At 44.1% G+C, this 7,112-nt stretch overlaps 1 long non-coding RNA gene across 1 annotated transcript in view; it reads right to left on the reverse strand.

The window, feature by feature from the left end:
* Positions 1-1,524: 1,524 nt before the first annotated feature.
* The window catches only part of LOC103772685, a 29,236-nt gene continuing 23,648 nt past the window's right edge, over positions 1,525-7,112 (reverse strand). The window contains exon 3 of the long non-coding RNA XR_608158.1: positions 1,525-1,809. This is a non-coding gene — a long non-coding RNA (uncharacterized LOC103772685). The remainder of the gene's footprint in view (positions 1,810-7,112) is intronic.

Below are 7,112 nucleotides of genomic sequence, written 5' to 3' on the forward strand. Positions count from 1 at the left end.
CATCTAGTCCGAGCTCCCTGGCATGGGCAGGGACACCTCTCAACTAGACCAGGTTGCTCAAGGCCTCATCCAACCTGGCCTCAAACACCTCCAGGGAGAAGCATCCATAACCTCTCTGAGCCTTCTATTCCAGAGTCTCACCACCCTTGGACTGAAGAACTTCTTCCTAAGATCCAGGCTAAACCTACTCTCCTTCCACTTAAAACCATTTCCCCTTGTCCTGTCACTGGACACTCTGATGAAAAGTCCCTCTCCAGCCTTCCTGGAGGTTCCCTTCAGGGACTGGAAGGCAGATCTAAGGTCCCCATGGAGTCTCCCCTTTCAAGGCTGAACAATCCCAGTGCCCTCAGCCTGTCCTCAGAGCAGAGATGCTCCGACCCTGGATCAGCTTTGTGGCCTCCTCTGGACTCATTCCAAAAGCTCTAGGTCCCTTTGATGGTGGAGACACCAGAACTGGACACAGTATTTGAGGTGGGGTCTCACAAGAGCAAAGGGGGGAGAATCATCTCTTGATCTGCTGGCCACCCCCCTCTTGATGCACCCCAGGATGCAGTTGGCCTCCTGGGCTGCACGAGCACACTGCCAGCTCACGTTGAGCTCCTCACCAACAAACACCCAACTCCTTCCTGTCAGGGCTACTCTCAACCCACTCTGTACCTAGTTTGTAGTTGTGTCCGTGCCATGGTAGTGTTGGGTTGAGGGCTGGACTTGGTGATCTAAGGGGTCTTTTCCAACCTGAATGATCCTGTCATTTCTTGGCAAGATGGGGTCGTTATCTGAACAGAAACAATTCAGTGGAAGTGGGTGGATGTGTAACGACAGTTTGGAGCCTTTTCATTCACAAATACTTTCCAAAAATTGAAGCTCTGGTGGGGCATGAATCACAGCACACGATCACGTGGGATCCTTTTAGGTTGCTGGGATGGAAAACAGTTCTCTGGATGCACAGCTCCTGAAACAAAGGTTGGTTATGCATAAAAGTCCGGGCTTTGAAGCTCCAGCAGTAACATCTGCTGGAAAGCCAGGAGTGACAGAGCAGAGGGAAGACCACCCGCCTCTGAGAAGAGGAAAGACAGAGACTGAAACATCAATCTTGTGCAGAAAACGTGTTTATTGTTGGTAGAGAAGGAGGCATGTTCATCAGTACTTGATAGGAGTGAGGAGCACAACAGAATCCCTTCACATAAATAAAGGCCATGGTACATCTGCAGCATTGGATCACAACATCATTCCAGCAGAAGGCTTGGAGAGAGACTTCTTTTAGTTACATAATTGGGGAAATAAGTTAAAAGCACAATTTATGTCATCATAGACAGTAAAGAAAACTTTACTGAGAGCCACAAAGAGGCTGGAGGGTGAGGAGCAGCTCTGCTCCTGACCTGCTCACCAAGGACCACCACGTCCTGCCACAGCCCCCTGCCTTCAACAGCCAGAAGTGATTGAGGAGGTGCTACAAGGAAATAGCAGCACTTGAAGGATATTTCCCCTTTGGAAGGTCAGGGAAAGGTTCTTTTCTTTTCTTCCCTTCAATCACCAATAAGTGGATTTTCCTACAGACAGAACATCTTCGGATGTACGATTTCGGAGGTAATGAGATACAGGTCTTGGCTTCTCAAATGGGCACACTGATTGAGCCGTGATGGCTGCTGCTCTTCAAATGGCTCTTCCAGTTCTTCTCTTTATTGGCCTGCCCTGTAAATGGGCTGTCATATCATTCTTGGGGAAAAAAATGCTCTTCTGCTGAAATTAGAGTTGATGGTCTTGTGCTTGATTTGGACGGTGCCTTTATCCTCCTCTCCCAAGCATGCTCTGCTAAGAAAATGGTTAGGGAAGGGGGGGGAAGAGAGAGAGGAACACATATTTCAGTAACTCAAAGTTATGCCAGAGACTCCTTGAAGTCTGGTGACAATTCCTTCCCAGGATTTGCAATGTTTAAAACCAAAAACATAGAAAAAGAAACATCATCAACACACACATCATCACAGAGGGAAGTCACAGAGGCAGGACGAAGCTATTGGAAGACTTGAGGCCTGAAGAGCTGCAACATGATTCCTTTTCATCCATCCCAATGCTATCACAGCTCTCATGCTATGGCTATCAAGGCAATTAAAAGAAGTTTGGACCTAACAGGGCGTGGACAGGCTAGGCAGTCAATCCATGCTGAAGACCATCTGTGTTCACTGGAGGACCATGATGTTGACTAGGGCATTGTTGTTCTTGCCAACAAAATCCATCAAATGGGGATGACAGAAGTGATGAGTCCCCCTCTAAGAAATGGTAGGAAGGGATTTGATAATTTTTAGGGCTTATGTCAGGATCAAGCCCAAATGTGAACCTCAAAATCTTGCAGGAGACCTAAAAAGAGCTGACTCAAGCATCTGGGACAGTATCTGGCCAGATAGGGCACATTGTCTTGAGTCTGGACTGTATTGTCAGAGACACAGGAGTCAGGGCTCAGGAAAACTAAAAATAAAGGGAATTAAAACCCTCTTGTTGTGTGTCTTTAACCAAATTCTCATGGTTTTTTTTAAACAGAACCTGGGGAACCATTCAACTAGACCAAGCAGTTTTTCTGCAAGGATTAAATGCTGTACCAAGGAGCATCCCCATGAAAAGATGGTAAAGGTCCTTCCTTGTGATCACAAATGTTCTCCAGGATCCAGGAGAGAGAAGTACATGCTGACAAAATAAAAGGAGTCAGTTTTCTGCTCCCCTAGGTGCTATTACAGACAAAAATAAGGGGAACTTTTATTAGTTAACAAAATCTCCAATCTCAGTTTGACAGGATCCCCCCAGAGGTTTCTGTAAACCTCATGAAGGCTACTTTACCTGGAAGACTCTTTTTGCAGTGGTATTACAGAAACTTGCTTGAAGCCATCACTGGGCTGAATATTAACTTTACATAAATTTAACACTGCATAAGTTAACGCAGGAAATTCCCAAAAGATCTGAGAAAAATTGTGTTACTTTTATTTAGTGTCCTAGGGAAAGAAATGGCAGGCATTTGTTCATCACATGCATATTTCTGCCCACCAAATTTCATCTTCAGACAACTGGGAGTGTCCCAGGGCTTGATTTTGTTACATTCTGGGGCTTTTTTTAATGCTCTTCCTTGACTCTTGCTGTTTAAAAGCATCTACAGCCTTACTTCATGTATTTAAAATATTTTTCTTGATTTTTTTTTTAATATTACACCAATGTAGGTGTGAAGGGAAACTGCTTTGACTCTTCCATATTAAACTTCCTTCAATCACAGCAGTGTTCAATGGTGGCCATAAAAGAAAATGTCTTTTTATTGCCTTTCAGTTCAGTGTTTCCAGCTATACTAATTTTACATTTTTCTTTTTATTAGATTGGAAGATGGTGTCTAGTAAAAATACTGGAGGATGAGGCTAAAATAATGGTTTTACTTTGACTAGGGTGCATGATTAAGGACCACTCTATCCTACAAATTAAAATAATAGTCAGAAGGCTGAGGGATAACATTTTGTAGCCAGGCTGCCAGACACCAGCAGCTGTTGGTATCATCCTCTGAAGTCCTTTAAAATCTCACTTGCCTGCAGAGACTCACATCCCTCTGAAATTCAGTGGTCTAATAGGAAACCACTGCAGAGGCTTCATTAAGCTACAGGCTGGTTGTGTTTCCACATGGGAACCAGGACTCCCTGCAGTCCAGGGAGGGAAACAAAAGAAAAGGGGGAAAAAAAACCCCAAAGGGTATTTTAAGAGCCACCTGGTCCATAGGAGTGGACAGCATGAGGATAAGTGATGAAAATGCCACTGGAAGGTCCATATTAGTGCAGTGACTGGTCTGGCTGGAGTTATTTCAGCAGTGGGAGCACAAAAACGTGCCAGAGACAATCCCAATATCTTCCCTTTAATGGCTCCATTAAGTAAGTTCTTCTCTCTGTTGCTATTATCATAAAATGCAAACATTAATAATAGAGTTTAATTTATCTCACTAGCTTCTCATGACTTTGGGAGAAAGATCTGAAGTGAAGATACAACAACGTGTCAAACTCCTCTGAATTAACAGCTCTCTGGGCTTTTCTAACAAGGGGAGAAAAGGACAGATAGAGACATGAGATTACAGCCAGGATGAGAAATAAGGAGCATACAGAAGAGAGGGTGAGATAATTATAGGCAAGATAGGAAAGAAAGAGGGAGTCAATAAATTCAATTTATGAAAAGCACAGAGTGTGCTCAGCCTGAGCACAAGTGCCCAGACCCATCTCCAGGAAATGGGATTAGTGAACTTATTTGGTTTTCAATATCTTGCTCTGTTCCCTCCAGCCAATTCTCCTCTTTCTTTGTTTCTTGTAGCCAGTGTCAGTTAACTTTTTCATTTCTGAACCTGTTATTCATCCCTCTCCTCTGCCTCCCAACCAAGCCCATGAAGTGGGTAATTGGGAAGCAGTTGAGAAAAGGAGTTGGCAATTATTTCCAAGGAACTGTTTGCCTGGACTTGTGGGCAATCAGTGAGTCCAAATAATGACAATTAAGCAGCACATGGAGGATGAGTTAGAGAGGACTCATGTTCATTGTTCTTCCTTGCAAATATTTCCATCATAAAAGGCTTCTCTTTCTCTGCTAGCCTAAGAGAAACCTCTCTGAATTCTCATCTTGAAGCATGTGTGAAAGAGAATAAGAAACATTTAGGAAACACTTTTAACTACTTGACAGGCTTGGTTGAAGATCTTTAACCAAAAAAAGGTGTTTAAAAGGGTGTTTAAACCTAGTGCTCATATTTATGCAATTTCCTTTTCCTGCACCTTCTGAATAGGAATTAATTCATCCTCATCATGAAGCAATTCCTATCATACAACTTTAGTTAGAGCTTAAACATGGATGAGTAATTAAACAAAATGGTTTAGTTACTTAAAATAATACAAAATTATAACAAATACAGTAATTTAGTGTTCCAGATGATGGAAGCCACTAGTTCACTATGGAAAAAACTAATATTATTCACTGCCTTTTTTCCTAAAATGTCTCAAAGCCACCCATGGTCCAGTAAGTCCAAAGTAGATTGGCACCTGCACAAGGCTGCTTGCACTTTTCACACTTGGTGTCTGAGCATGGCTCAACCACCTCTCCAAAATTAATCAAGTGTCAGCAGCTTTATAAAAGAAAGCTTCAGGCTAGGACATCAGGAAAAAAACTTCATGAGTGGGAAGGTCTGGTAAGCTGTAGAGTTTCTTCAGGAAATGAAGGAGCTCAGGAGCTTGGTGCTCTCACAAGTGGGCAGGAGGACATCTGACAAAGGATATATTGAAAGAGGTGATTTTGAAAGGGACAGGGTGATCTCACCAACTTATTTTTCATCACATGGATCCTCTTTAGTATTTTCATTCATAATAACAATGTTTAATATCAGAAAGTGATTTTAGAGCTGCCTGGTCAGCCAGACAAATTGTCCTCATCCTGCAGTGTTCACAGGACACTTGGCTCAGGCTGTCTTCTCCCAGCTCTGCCCACCCAGCCAGGCTGCCTGTGCAGGAAGAAGCAGCCTAACTCCACCATGGACCTGCTGGAGAGGAGCCAGAGGAGGCCATGGAGATGATGTGAGGGCTGGGACCCCACTGCTGGGAGGGCAGGATGGGAGAGCTGGGCTTGTTCAGCCTGGAGAAGAAGAGAAGGCTCCAGGGAGACCTTCTGGTGGCCTTCCAGTACTTAAAGGGGGCCTGTCAGAAAGCTGGGGATGGACATTTCAGCAGGGCCTGCTGGGACAGGACAAGGGGGGATGGCTTGAAACTCAAAGAGGGGAAATTTAGACTAGAGAGAAGGCAGACTGCTTTTATAATGAGGGTGATCAAACACTGGCCCAGGTTGCCCAGAGAGGTGGTCACTGCCCCATCCCTGGCACCATCCCAGGGGAGGTTGGATGGAGCTCTGAGCACCCTGCTCTAGTTGGGGCTGTCCCTGCTCCCTGCAGGGGGTTGGAATCAGATGCCCTTGAAAGGTTCCTTCCAACCCGACCCGTTCTCTGATTCTGTAATATTAAATAATTAACAATAACAGCACCACACACATATCAAGTGCTGTGGACTGAGGAACAGCTTTAGCACTTCCACACAACCATTGTCTCCTGCCACCCTTCACACAGCACTTGACCACGAGCAGCCTGAACTCCAGCAAGACCTTCAGCCATCACAGAGCAAGACTGCACCAGCTCAACAGCAAAAAGGTCACTGAGAATGACTCTAGTCAAAGTCTTCCTACTTCTCTGTGCAGGCAGAATTAACTTGAGGGAAAATCATTATCATCATCAAACACTGGACGTGCTTGTCGGGTCTCTGCTCACACATCAGAACATCTCTTTGCACAAGGCCAAATATTAACTTGTAGATTTTAGCAGAAATAAAGATCAACAGACTTATTTAAAGCACTTTTTACATATACTATGCATCTGGTCTATTAGCATGTTTCCAACTGGCTTCTTTAAGAACAGATCTGAGGCCAGCAGATGCATCTCTGTATTTGGAAGATGTATGCTGATGAAAAATAATAGTACTTAGAAATTTTTGCATCTTTAAGATATATATATTACTATGATTCCCCCATGATGCTGCACTAATAAAGCATAAAGGTTTTAATCTACAGTAACAACCCATATCCTAGAAAACTGGATGAGAGGAGGGCAAGAGTAGGTGAAGAGCAGTGTTAGACCCTCAGAATATAAAACATAAACAAAATCAGGATTTCCAACTGGTGAGCCATCTAGTTTGAGACTTCCATTCATCATATTTATGACAAATAGCACCATACCACATAGTTTAATCCTCTTGTTTTCCTGCAGATATGAGGAAACATCTGCCAACAGCAACAGCTACTACCTTGAACAGCAGCTTCCCAGGGGAAGAGGAGGAAATTCTGGCATTTAAATGAATTGAAAGTGGACTCCACAGAGCTCATGAGAGCATCCAGACTGGGAACTGCACTGCTTTAGCATGTAAGAAGGACTAATTGGATGATTGGATAGTCATCCTCTCTTCTTCATTCCATCATTACTTCATTCAGCTTTCACTCTGGGGAGACCCCCCTGCAGTGCTGGGGCAGCTCTGGAGTCCTCAGCACAGCAGAGCCAGGGAGCTGCTGGAGCGGGGCCCGCG

This window comes from Merops nubicus, unplaced genomic scaffold (genome assembly GCF_000691845.1).
Source record: "Merops nubicus isolate BGI_N331 unplaced genomic scaffold, ASM69184v1 scaffold13015, whole genome shotgun sequence".
NCBI lineage: Eukaryota > Metazoa > Chordata > Aves > Coraciiformes > Meropidae > Merops > Merops nubicus.